The sequence below is a fragment of the Protopterus annectens genome, chromosome 1.part1, assembly GCF_019279795.1.
Source record: "Protopterus annectens isolate FY-2018-M chromosome 1.part1, PAN1.0, whole genome shotgun sequence".
Taxonomy (NCBI): domain Eukaryota; kingdom Metazoa; phylum Chordata; order Ceratodontiformes; family Protopteridae; genus Protopterus; species Protopterus annectens.
In genome coordinates this window covers 1,447,361,725-1,447,376,135 of record NC_056726.1, presented here as the reverse complement: position 1 = coordinate 1,447,376,135, position 14,411 = coordinate 1,447,361,725, and positions in this window count along the sequence as shown.

Genomic DNA, 14,411 nt, shown 5'->3' with positions numbered 1-14,411 from the left:
ATATTAGTCTTTGAAACCAGTGCAATAATAAAATTGCTAGATTTGCTTCCAACAAACCATATATAATGCATCATTGCTTGGCACTCAAACATTTCCAGTGGGCTAGAACTACCACATGCCCTATCAGTCCTCCAGTTAGTTAACTCCCACAAGCTCTTTCTTAATCCTGAACACTGTTCTGCTCTTAACAACCTCATCTACACCTACTCTTTAGTTAGATTGTTGCACTCAGAAAACAAGCTGCTCCTCCAAGTTAGTAAAGCAAACAACCAAGTAGGGGACTGCCTGTTCTCAACCCATGTGTCTAAATTGTGAAATTCACTACTCATCACTTTCAATTCCAGCTAAGACAACTCCTTGGAGAATTTTGGCTGTGCACCTGTAAGGCCCCCGACTAATATCTAATAACACTTGTAAACAAGGTGGTGGTCTCAGTGCCTAGCCAAAAATTACTAGTTAACCAAAAATAAGGCACAGCGAACCCGGCTGTCATTTAGCCGGGTTTGCTTTGCCTTATATTTGGTTTACTAACAACTAAACTCGCCACTCCCTTCAGTACCTTCTACTCTCCTCTTTACCTTCCTCCCAAACACTATTTTTTTTACTTTCTACCTTCTCAGCCAACTTCTTCACATCATCCTACTTGCTAGAACTAATCTGTTATTTCTGTAAATACCTATACTTTAATAGCTCCCACCCTATATCACAACCTTATTTCTCTGCCAATATTTTGCTCTTCCTATTACAATTCTTTTCAAAAATAGAATGCCCACATCCTATAGAGGGTATCAGCTCTATAAAAATTTTCTGTACTTGTATCATCTTATGTTTATCATAATGTATAACTCATGTATTCTGCTCTATACTCTTCCAATCGGTGCCAACATGTATTTTTTATTTGTTTTCTCATTGTTTTAAAACTGGATGTTTTTTTATACTCATTAGTCTGCTGTGTGATGCTCCACTTGTGTTACCTAGTTGTATATTCCTCTTTCTTAGCTGTACTCTGTATTAACTTATCTTTGCTGAGAATATGTTAAGTACTTGATTACTTATACTGTTGTCTCCACGGGCCTTTGCTGAAAGGCAGTTTTCCATTTAAACTCAGCCAGAATTTCCCACTCAACACATGCTAATTAGTAAATAAATAAATGCATAAATTAAAATTACTATTGGCATTGCGTTACATTTTATGTATTTTTATTAAAGCACCTTGGTAGAGTTAGCTTCAAAACAAGGTGTCATGGTGTTGCAATGTACTAAATTCAGACATGATCTATGCATGCAGTGTGGATAATAAGGAAATAATCATGGTCAGGGGTGAGAATAGCATGTCATAAGGGTGGCAGTAGTCTTACATCTGCCAAGAGGTTGTCATCTGGGGTAAGGCTGGCCATTTGTGAACAGTTTGTCCAAGAGGTGCCACTCCAAGTCTATACAATGAAGATCAAGCAAGGTAGAATGGTGATATTAACCAGGAAAAACTACCTGTGTAAAACACAGGGCATCAGCTATTTTGACAGAGGAAGGGGGTAGAGTGTTGGATCGTCTAACTCAATAAATGCTAGAGGACAAATGTATGAGCTACAAGTAGAACTTTAGACACAAAATGTGCATGCAGTGACATGATAGCTGTTATGTAATTAGTCATACCTACAAACATAGCACATGTGGTTTTGAGAGGAATGTCAATAAAGGTGATGGAATAAAATGCCGATAACAGCAAAACTAATTAACTATCTAAATGAATGCATAAGTAAACAACAATACAAAGAAGGTCTATTATGTCTTTTTCCTGCTCGAATTACTTTTTCTCAGGAATACCCATAGTCAGGAGAGGAGCCTAGGACCTTTAACATGACAACAGAGCTTCTTGTACATGTACTACTGAAAAAAAATGTATATCTTTAACCGTTGAAACTGAGCTCCTTGTCCATTCTGAAGTAAACATGTCATGATATTTTTCAGTATCATGACTTGTTTTGTATGACAAGTATTTCTGTCTTTCCCATGTTCCATTTGTTATGCAGTTACAGGCTACAATACTTTCAAAACTCATATTCCCTCACTTGCAAATCAAACCCCCTAGGTTGAGACAAATATAGTGAATTTAAGTCATAAATCTGTGTGTATTTAAGCTGTCATTCTTTTCTTGTATACAAAAACTTTTCTACAAGTGCAGCAATTCAGAGTACCTACCCGTTCTTGTCCATGTATAGTAGTCTTGTTTCTTAGCCTGCTTTGCAATCCTAATGAGTATGACTCAGATACACTCTCGTACCATACAGTAGCACTAACAAAAAGTAACTGTCCTGTCCTGCACTGCCTGCTAATACTGATTGTTTCTCGCTCTCATTTTAAGAAAGAGAGTGAGAACCAATCAGTAGTCGTCCTGCCATTCACGTCACGTACGTGACTGTGGACGTGGCAGTCCACCCCCCCCTTCCACTTTACTGTGCGGTTACTGCACAGACTCCTGGGCATCACACACTGATGAAGAACTCTCCCTAGTCCAGACTGCCTTTACAGCAGTCTGAGACAGTCCACTTGGCAGCTTCAGAGAAAATAAAAAAAAAAAAAAAATGGAACTCGCCGAGCAACGAGCATGCGCAGTTTGAGATCTGGGACTTTGCGAGTCAGTCGGACTCATTTTTACAGCAAGTCAGACAGTTTTTTTTTTTTTTTTTTAAATGTTTTATTGTGCAAAAGTTGTACCCGCGGTGGTGGTGCTGCGATAGCGTTGTTGCCTCACAGTAAGACGCTGTCCGGTTTGATTCTCAGCTAGAGCATCTTCTGCGTGGAGACATGTGTGAATGGGTGTACCTTCGTTGAAGGTTGTGTGTCAGGGCTGGTAACTCAGCACGTAAAAATCAACTACCAATCATTAGCAGACCGGAGTTCCGCTGTGGTGCCCCCTAACCGGGAAAAGCCGAAAGACACAACAACATTGTGCAAGTTGTGTTTTCTTCACACAGCTGGGGGGGGGCTGCAGTCCTGCAGTCCTGCAGTCCAATGCCACAAGCCAGCCCTGCTTAGTTTACTCTTTATTTGAATTAGAGAGCTTCTATAATTATGGGAGTTGCTCTTCCTGATTCTAGCCATCACTTTTTTCCTTTTGCTGTATACCCTATTAGAGTTAGGAGTCCACACCAGGTTCAGTATGTTTGAAACTTTGGTAAGTGTGGGCACCATCTGGTCAAGGATATTTGTGTTGATAAAGTCCAAGAGTGCAAGCATAAGGCAGTATCAGGTACTGCATGTTTCCCAGTCTATAGAGGGGTAGTTAAAGTCTCCCATGAATAGGGTATTTGGTTTAATGGTAAGTGTCTCCAGTAGGTCTAGGTCATGCCACTGGATTCTAGAAACATGGAAGGTGACCTATAGCTTGCAAGAATATGGGATGGGACTTTGTCTATGGTGATTTGTACATGGATAAATTCCAGTGTATTGCCCTGTTTAATCAATACAGAGTTATGCTTGGTGCTAATATATATTGAGACACCTCCACCTTTTCTCCCTGTCTGTGCAGCTGATGGTCTGAATGTGTTTAAGGCACTGAAGCCCTGAACTGACACAGCATTTCTGTGAATTTAAATCTTGTCTACATAAAGGCACAGATGTCTATATTCTCCAGAGTGAGGAGAAATTATAGGGTGTTGAGTTTCTTGTTTAGGCTCCTAGCATTGAACAGCAACACATTTAGGTTTCTTTGGGGGGGGATTGCTATGTCTGTAGGTTTTTCTATTTGACATTGCCTAAAACAGGTTCTAAGGGGTGGCTGATGCTTTATCAAGTATTTGGAAGCCTAGGGGAGATGAGTACAGACCATCTTTTGCAAAGCAAAGTGGTCTGTTAACCATGTCCTCCCAAGCTGAGAAATATTGCATCCCCATGAAAAGACACCAAAAGTAAGCAAATTAGTGAAGTCAGTCATCTTTTGTTCATACTGTGGCATCATTTATTTGAAGGTAGAATTCTGCTAAATGCATGGCACGTACGTGCCTGAGGCACATAATCAGAGAGATCAACTATGTCTGTCTTCATATAGTACAGGTAAGTATGTCTCAGGTCGTTAATGCCCACATAAACTTAGAAAGAATCATACTGGTACCTATGGTATAATGACTGGAGTGCATGCATAACCCAGTGAAGCCTGGCTGCAGATAAGCAATTATCTTCTCTTAGTTGAATCTGGTGAGTGGGGCTTCCGTGCACCATACAATGGTGTCCCCTATGACAACAGTCCCAAGTAATGTGTTGGGTTGCCTTAGTCACTTAGGTCTTGGGGGATCCACTGAGGTTAAGCGTATGTGTGGTGTTTTGTGTTGCTTTTGGTGAGTGCTTTAGATATTGCTGAGGATAGACATTGTTGAGTAAAGGCATAGGAGGTCTTTGGAGATTGGAAGATTGCTTTTTAGTGCCTCAGCATTGGTTGGTTTATGTGTGGTGGACACCATGTGTGTTAGATGTAGTGTGCGTGTTCTGGACAACCTTATCTGTATGTGAGAGGTTTGCCTCCAATAAAATGTTGTATGTGCATCTCTCAAAAAATTGTTTGTTTTTTAAAGATTAAATGGTTGTATGTAAACATGAGACAATTGCTATATTGTCTCAGGATACCAATATCTATCAAGCTGGCTATGAATACATTTGGAAATTACATATCCATGTTGACCTGACCTGTACTTTGGTGGGCTACTCTGGTCATTGACTGAGTTATGCAAAAGTCTCCTTGGGTGGACACTGGCTTTGGGACTAGACTAAGTTTGATTACATTAGGATTTGATAGTAGTGTTGTTTAATGTGCAAACCAGCTGCTCTAAACTTGTTTCCATGAAATGGCTTTGTTCTAAGGGAAGTTTTATAGATTAAATTTACTTTCTGGTCATTTGTAGCTGTACAGGTATTGCTAACATCTTGATGAAATGACACCAAGAAAGATTGCTTTTAAGTGTAATGCTGCAAAAAACAACTTAAACTACATTAACAAGGCTCTTTCAAGTACTAGGGACTTTTAGAATGATTTAAAGGCAAACATCAACAAATAAAGCAAACATAAAGCAGTAACACTCTAAACAGTTAAATGAAGTGAAAAACAATAAAACAGATCTATTATCTGACAAGGATGGAATAGGATTAACTCAGGATCCCCCTCAAAGTGTGATGAGGGCACCAAGCAAAAGTGAGCTCTGGGAAAATGAGCAGGAGACAAGTATGTAGAAAGAAAGGTTTACTGGTTTGCTGGGTGGCACTTAGTATTATGGATATATGGAAAACAATGGGTGGGAAAGTATTTAAATAGGCTACATAACAGAAAATAGTGAAGAAAGAGGGGAGGGAGAGACCTTTGGAAGTCAGGTTACCATAAGGGGTTGGAGGCAGGGACACAGACTTTTAAAACCACAACAAGAAAAGGGTGGAGTGTTAAGGGAAATCAAACTGGAGTTCTATCCCTAAGGTTAGAATTTCAGAAAATTTTTGTTTAGTGTCTTAGTGAGGGATAATGGGGTCGGTCTCAAAGAGCAGGGGAAACAAGTAGCAAGGTGAAGAGAAAGGGATTGAAATGCAACTTTAAGCAGGTATATATAGCTATAAAATTACTGAGGCATAAATCCTGGAGAAAACGTCCCAATATTACTACTGCAATCCCATTACCAATTAAGGTACCAAATTATTTGAATTTCAACTTTAAGATGGCATATACAGCTAAAAAAAATACTAAAATAGAAATATTTTAGCCAGTCTCATAATACTGCCACTACTGCAATCTTAGCACTGACATAGGCATTAGACTACACAGAAATTTACCAGTAGCACTGTAATAAATTACTAATGAGGCTCAAATCTGGTAGTAAACCACAGCCTTGCCACAACTGTGAAAGAAGCTACAAGATTGATGCCCTAGACTAGGATCAAAATACAAATAATCTACCTTTTATATGTAATTCTGATTATGGAAATAGAAGTGCAGTATAATGTATAACCAATTCAAAAATCTTACTGTAATACACAGTCATCATGCAACTGCAAATTAAGCTACTAGACTAAATTCTAAAAGTGTATTAGTTCTGGTTTAAGCATTTGGGCTTAAGAAGGTTTGTGGTTTGCACTCTTGTGGGAGCAGAAGATATTTTCTGCCCTTCTGAGCTGGGAATTTCTGTTTAAAGGCTTATTGTGCCTGCTTATTTAAACTGTTTCTTTCAGAAATTGGTGCGCCTTGTTTTCTGTAGCATAGACTAGATTCAGACCTGCTGAATCTAGCTTTGTTTATACAACTTGAGCTCTAATCCAGGCCGTCTTTTTTTGGAGAAGGTTCTCCTGCAACCTAGTGGCAGGAGTGTGCAGTTAGAACTTGTCTGATGGATGACGGCTGGAACAGGGCTCAGTTTTGAGCTTTTTTATTAGTTAATTGGTTAATTTGTTTAAATCAGTTTGCTCATTTGCTGCTGTTATAGCTGAAAAAAAAGGTTCTAGCTTGTTTTCCTACCTTTCCTGTTACTAGAGTAGTTCAGATATAGACTTGCTGTATTCAGGATGGTATTGCAGTTTCTGAGTTCCCCAGACTTTTCTGTGTTAGAGGGAAACCTCTCAGCTTATCAGTGAGAATGGTAAGCACTAGGTAGCCTATCTACTACAAGATGAGTGTTTTTTTAGCTCCTATTCAACTTTCTGCTTTAAAAGCTTGTGTTTGCATGGTTTTGCATGCTGTGCAGCACCACTAAGCTAGGGTTAACTATTACCGGTGCCAGAAAGTCTGTTCTTTAATTTTTCCCTTAGATCTTTCTAGTTCTCTTCTCTCTTGCGTTTAACTAGCTTATTCACCTAGCACTTTGTCAAAGGAAAAAACTTCAAAGACCAATACACGTAAGGTTCAGTTAAGGCACATTTAATAACTTGCTGCAAGGAGACAAAAACATGCAAATACAGGATTTTGCCTAACTACTAACAGGAAGCATGCTATTATTATACTGTTTTACAAGACATGGCCTTCTATGGCTGACGTAATCAAACACAACTTTCAGTATTGTTCTACAGCCGATGTTACTCAGATTTTCTGCTGACATGACTAGATTTATGAGAAACTTTTGAAAAAAACAACCTGGCCTTGGTGGGCACTAACCCGTTACAGGCTTCTATTGTACAGTGTTACATTTCAAGGTACTTTTCTAACTCAGATACAAGCAGATACTGATTGCAGTTCATATTTTCAAGCAGGCTTTGTTCTAATTATCTATAGCTTCTACAGCTGTGTATTTTCTCACAGCACAAGTGGAACTTCTTGTCTAAGTTTCATAACATTTATACAAGTAGTATTGTTCTATTCATTATTTTCCTAACACAGGCAGAAATCATCTGCTTCTCAGTAAATTTCCACACATAAGCAAATAATTTAGCTGACAATACAAGGTCAGAAAGCATCTGCCATTTGTACAGATTTATGCAGTATGAAATAGAATAAATGTGTTAACCCTTTTCAAGCTCTAAATGCACTGAGCATATTACTAATACACACATTAATACATATTTTTCTGACATTTCCCCCCTATTAATACTTCTATTCTACTTTCAAAATAAGCATAAATGGTTTGTTTTCTTCTCCTAACCTCTTCCCACTCAGGATTTGCAGTTAAGAGAGTCATTCAGTTTAAACTTATGAAAGCATTTTCAATCTTTTAACAGTTCTTCAAACTCAGTACTTTGATATAAGGTTTCAGAAACTAACATGTCTATAAAGTTTTTAATCAGTCTTTTCATGCAGGGGATACCACAACAAACACATACTCCCAATAGGAGCATTCCTACACAAATGGCAATCAGGATGTTCATTAGGATGGTACCCCACCCCAAACCATTTCTGGAAAAAGTCCATCAGTGGGTTTGGGCCTGGTTTGGTCAAGGCCGACACTTGCTGAATTACCTCAAGATGATTGTCTATCTCGTGTTTATGGTCAGGAATATACGAACAGCATTCTTCTTGGATTAAAGCGCAAGTACCACCTCTCACCGCTAGGGTAAAGTCGAGAGCCATGCGGTTTTGAAGCACTACAGTTCTCATGGCATTCAGTTCACCAGTCACCAATTTGAGAGTGGAAAAAGTTGCATTGCTCATTACTTCGAGAAGTTTTGACAGTTTTCTCAGCTCCCAGATCAATTTCACTGCACCATATGCTGGTAATATGCCTGCCCATGATATAACGCTATCACTCAAGTCCATGTGTGTCAGTCCTTTGCCTATAGAAAGATGGTCTTTCCAACGCGCATCGATTTGTCCCACTGGATTTACAGGTTTCTTGACAACCTCTTGGACATTTCGAATTTTTCCTAGAGGGAAAACTGCAGTATGTCGTATGGCCAGAACCAGGTAACCCAAAAAACAACTGCCGGACCAATTCTCAGGTAGCCATTTGTATGCCTTTCTGCCACACAGAAAATAACAGTCCTCTACTTTAGTAGTAACCTTGCTATGAATATACACTCACCCTGCATGAAACATTTTTCTATCAATTATAGACAGTTGCTTATAAAGAACAGAATTATGTTTTACTTCATCAATTGTTTTGTGCATCAATCCAAGAAATGAATCATAATTTGTATTACAATAAAAATCTACATTGTTACCTTTAGTGTAACATTTATAAGGCACAGTCACATTGCAATTGCTCCAACCCACCTGAACAGTATCATTTTTATAAAAACACACAGTTCCCTTTTGTGGAACAGACAAGTGCAATGCTATTTTATCTTGTGATATAATGGTTGAGGTATCATAAATCAAGTTTTCCCAGGTCTCATTGACCCCTAGGGGGACTGTAGTCATTAATAACCCCCCCGTATGCTGTCGGCAAAGCTGTACAAATCCAGCAATTCGAAACATTGAAAGTCTCAGCATACACATATTTAATTGCCTGGTAAGTGTTAAAGTTTGGATGCCAGTCTATGAGTAATGCTTCACGTTTATTCAGTTCAGTCTGTGTGGCTGAGAAAAGGAAAGGCCACAGCAAAAAGATTATTGTCACTAGTACAGTTAACAGGATGATTATGCAATACTTCTGAGGAAAGGGTTGTTCTGCATTCCTGTTTCTTCTGGACTCTATCATTTTTACTCTTGGCATGTGACAAGATTTTTGCCCAGTTCAAAGTTTTTCACTAGTTTACAGTGCGTCAGGTGGATCCAGGAGGCATGCTCCGCTATTTTGACTGCAGTGGGTGTCGACAGAACCACTTGATATGGACCTTCCCACTTTGGTGACGCCCAGTTCTTTTTCTTTACTGTCTTCACCCAGATCCAGGTACCCGGGGGCACTGCCACTTCTGACGGTCTGGTTCGTTCTTTATTCGAAACAGAATTTGACTGCAACAGATGTTTAGAATTTAACAGGTTTCTCATATACTCAGCTAGTGTACTGTCAGCTTCCTGGTCTGCGGGTATGAGAGATTTCCACTGAGGTATATAATAAGCCCTTCAAAATAGTTTTTCAAAAGGAGTCAATCCTTTTACATTTGGAACAGTTCTCATGCTCAAGCAGTGCCAGGGGCCGACAGTACACCCAATTTCTCTGTGTTTCTACTATTAACTTCCTTAGCTTATTCTTTAAAATCCCATTATGCCTCTCTACTAGCCCTGCAGATTGTGGGTGATACACACAATGATTTTTTAAAGAAATACCAAAATGTTTACTTAACTGTTGTATGGTCTGGTTTACGAAGTGTGTACAGTTGTCACAGTAGATCCTTTCCAGAATGCCGAATCTAGGGATGATTTCTTTAACAAGAACTTTTGCCACGGTTGCAGCATCTGGATTTTTAGTCGGAAAGGCTTCCACCCATCTGGAAAACATATCTACTATGACAAGACAATACTTCTTATTTTCACATTTGTTCAATTCTATAAAATCCATACAGATAGTATGAAACGGATACGGTGGTGTAGGGAAACTCCCTTGCTTGGGCTCTAATGCCCCTTGTGCATGATGTTTATTACAAACTTGGCACATTGAGCAGAATTTTTTAGAGTAATTTAAGAATCCATATGTTGTGAACACTTGGTTCACCAGCTGTACCATCCCCCCTGTTGAGACATGGCACTGCCCATGGCTCAACAAAGCTGCATATCTAAACAAATTAGATGGCAATATCGGTTTTCCTTCTTTAGAGATGTACAGCCTTTTTTCGAGAATTGCTCCTCGTTTTACCCATCTTTGTTTTTCAACTTGCGTAGTAAGTGTCTGCATTGTCTTTAACATTTCTAAGTCTAAAATCTCAGAGGGTTGTAATTCCTCTTTCAAAAGAAATACTTCTGAAGCTGCCTGCTTTGCAGCTGTATCAGCTCTCGCATTACCTTTTGAAATCCTGTCCTGTTGCTTGGTATGAGCTGTGCATTTACAAATAGCTACTTTCTGAGGTAACTGAATAGATTCTAAAAGATCTAAAATAAACTGTGCATGATTGATTGGTTTGCCAGTAGATGTTATCATTCCTCGATTTTTCCACTTTTGCACAAAAACATGCACAGTAGAAAAAGCATACTGGCTGTCAGTAAAAATGTTCACGCATTTACCCTTTGCTAAGGTACATGCCCGTGTCAAGGCAATCAATTCTGCTGCCTGTGCAGATAAATTGTGTGGTAAAGATTTAACTTCTATAATGTCAGTATCAGAAACTACTGCATATCCTACTAGGTTCTGTCCTACAGGACCCCTTTTGCATGAGCCATCCACGTAGTATGTCACCTCGGCATCATCCAAGGGGACATCCGTGAGATCTTTTCTAGGCAGTGTCTTTTGCTCAATCACCTGCAGGCAGCTGTGTGGTGTGCCATCTGCAGGGTTTGGGAGCAAGGTAGAAGGGTTCAAAGTCATACATCGTTCAATTGTCATATGAGGTTGGCTCAACAATATAGTCATACAGGAAAGATGCCTAGCAGGGGAAAGATATGCTACCTTCTCTTGCAGTAAAATAATCGCGACTGCATAAGGCACTCTCAATGTAAGAGGGTGGAACAAAACTACTGAGGCTGAAACCTGTACTGCCAATGCAGCTGCAACTACTGCTTGTACACAGTGAGGTAAAGACCATGCCACTGGGTCCAATTGTGATGAATAATAAGCGATAGGGCGTTGCTTGTCCCCATGCTGCTGTGTTAACACTGATGTCATATAACCTTGCTTACAATGTACAGTTTGGAAAAAATGTTTATGATCGTTTGGTAAACCTAAAACTAATGAGGATGCTATTAACTGTTTCAGTTTGCAGAAAGCAGATTCTGCTTCTGGTGTCCATTGTAACAAATCCTGTGCTGCCATAGGCTTTTTATAAATTAGGTTAGTCAGCGGTGCAGATTCCAAGGCATAGTTTGGAATCCAGCTCCGACAAAAATTACTCGTACCTGGGAAGGACATAATTTCCTTCTTGGTAGTGGGTTTTGGTGCTTGCAAAATCGCTACTTTTCTGTCCTCATCTAATGTCCTACCCTCCTTGGATATTACATATCCTAGGTATTTAACTTGTTTTTTCCAAAGCTGCAGTTTATTTTTTTTTACTTTATGTCCTTCAGTGGCTAAAAATTGTAATAGTGCTATGGTATCTTCTTTACAATCTTGCTGGGTGGGGGCCGCCAGCAGGATATCATCAACATAAAGCAAAATTTGGCTACCTCTTGGTGGGGTAATTCCCGCCAAGTTGCTTGCCATTTCTTGTGAGAATATTGTTGGACTTTCACAATACTCCTGTGATAGTCATGTATATATATACCTTTTCCCCTGAAATGTGAATGCAAAGCAATACTGGCTGTCAGGGTGTATCGGTATCAAAAAGAACGCATTGCTGATATCTACCACAGAAAAATATTTCTGTTGAGGTTTTAAATCATTCAACAGGGTGTGTGGGTCTGGCACCGTAGGTGCCCTTGGTATTACTGCGTCATTTACAGATTGTAAATCTTGGACCATACGCCACTCTCCATTCACTTTCTTAACAGGAAATAAGGGTGTGTTACATGGTGAATCAGGAGATTCCAGCAGCACCCCTTCCTTAATTAAAGCTGCTATAATAGGTTTGATTCCCACCTCTGCATCTTTTCTTAAGGGATACTGCCTTTTTTGTGGTCTAAATGCTGACTTTGGCATAATAGTAACTGGTCCCACTGTACGAGTAAGTCCTATATCTGATTTTCCATTGACCAGAGAGTTTCTGGTATGTTCTGTAAGGCATTCTCTTCCTCCTTCAATAGGAGTGCTAATCAGCTGTCCTTGCTAGACTGCAAGTGTACAGCTGGGTGGGTTTGAGTTATCCAGTTCAACTTCTGCATTTGTATTCCCTGTTCTGACAGTTCTAACTCTGTCTGTTTTTCCCATCTCGTGACTTTTTCTCCCAAGTCTACCCATTTTACATTTTTGTCCTTAGTTAAGCTAACATGTGGTAATCTATTAGATTTATAAAGTGCAAAGAACTCCTGGGGCAATGAACAGCTGACTACACTGTTCCCTTCTGTGTCCCAGTACAGATTACGTAATATCAATCTGTTTGCACAATTTCTAAACAATTCTTGCTCATATTCCTTATCAGGTCCTGGTGTGTTACAATAATACAGAGTGCAGTGCAACAAATGTTCTTTATCAATGTCAAGGGAGGGGAACTTGCTGATGGCTATGTTCATCAATTCTTCGGTCACTGCCCCTGGACCAGTCGTAACCAAGTCCTGGCTGTACCAATAAAACATTTTACCCTCCGTTTGCACTGCAAAGGTATTAATTTGTCACTGTGCTTCCATACCCTGCATAGTTGGAACTACTGCTATACCAAATAGCTGCATAAGGACTCTGCCCAAGAGGTTTACTGGGCATTTTGCAGAAACAACAATTTTTCTTTTCTGGGTCAATCCTGAAACAGGATCAGTTATTGCAATATTATAGGAGAGGGGCTCCCGATACAGCTGTCCATTAGCTGCTTTCACTAGTATGTAATCAGGTGACTGAGTTCCCTGGCAGTTTGGAGGGATGTATCAGGGTCCGTGATGCCCCTGAGTCACACAAGAATCTGACTTCCTTCCCTTCTACCAGGAGTGTAACTTCTGGTTTCGTGTCTGCTAAATAGAGCTCTAAGCTCAGTAAAGCCAAATCCAATATCTCATTTTCTTCACTATCCGTGATTTCCTGCACTTCCTCTATTCCCTCTATCACATTCTTATTTGTCCTTTCTTTGCTATCCCCTTCTAGTGATTCCTGACTATCATATAGTCAGTCCTCACCCTCCTTGTCTTCCGTGGTTCCCTTCTTGTTTTTCTTGCAATCCCTTGCCAAGTGTCCCTTTTTACTGCATTTAAAACATTCACCCTTTTTCTTTCGCCCTTCAAAGTCCTCTGATCGCTGATCAGATTGTTTGTTTCCCTGGGCATTTCTCTTGCCCTTTTTCCCAGACTGTACTACATAAACTTCTGCTCCATCTTCTACAGAAAATACTTGTTTTTTCTTTTTGCTATTAAAATGCCTTTCGGCATGCCTAGCATATTCAAGTAATGATTGTAACCTGCTTGTACGATGATCTACCATGTGCTTTGTGATAAAGCTGCTTATGGGTGCAATACTGCCTTTCAAAAATGCATTCTTTAACTGCTGCTCATATGGGGAATCGTGCGTCTGATCTTAAGGAACCTGCATTCCACAGTGGTTATTAAAACATTCTAACAGTCTGGCATAATATCTATCAACAGTCTCGCCTTCTTGTTGGATGCATTGATTAATGCAAGTTCAGTCTGCCCTAGACTTCCATTTCTCAGAGATTCGGTCTGTAAGACCTTTCACTCTGTTGTCTAATTCTGCGCTGCTATGTGGGAGGGGCCTGAGCGCAGCGTCACAGGGATTCCAGTCACCACTAATCATGTGCCAATCTGGTCCCACAATTTGTCTGACTACTTTTTCTACCTCTTTTCCATTTAAATTATAACTTAGCCTCATTCCTTGCAAATCTTCTAAAAACTTTCTAAAATTAACTTTTGGATGGGGAATTCCCTCAGTGGCTTTCTGAATGTCTTCCGGAGTCCAGGGTCTATACACTAGGATAGTTGGGTCCTGACCTTCTTGCCCTGCCTGATTATTAGGCACTTCTATAAGTGGGCATATTTCTTCTTCACTCATAGATTGTGAATTCCTACCCATTTGATATAACTCAATGTCCCCTTTTGAGTTACCTGCCCGTGTTCGAGACCTGGTCTCGATGGGATCTCTAATAAACGTTTTTGCTTTTGTAGTGTCTCTACTTTCGGTAACAGCAGGATATCGCGGGGGTGGGCTAACTTGTTAACTTGCTTCATATTCTGGTAAGGGAGGCGGAGGGGCTGATGCTATTACCAAGTTATTATCCTCCTTATCTAAAAACATTGTTTTTGAATTATTATTCTTTTGTTCCCTTCAGTT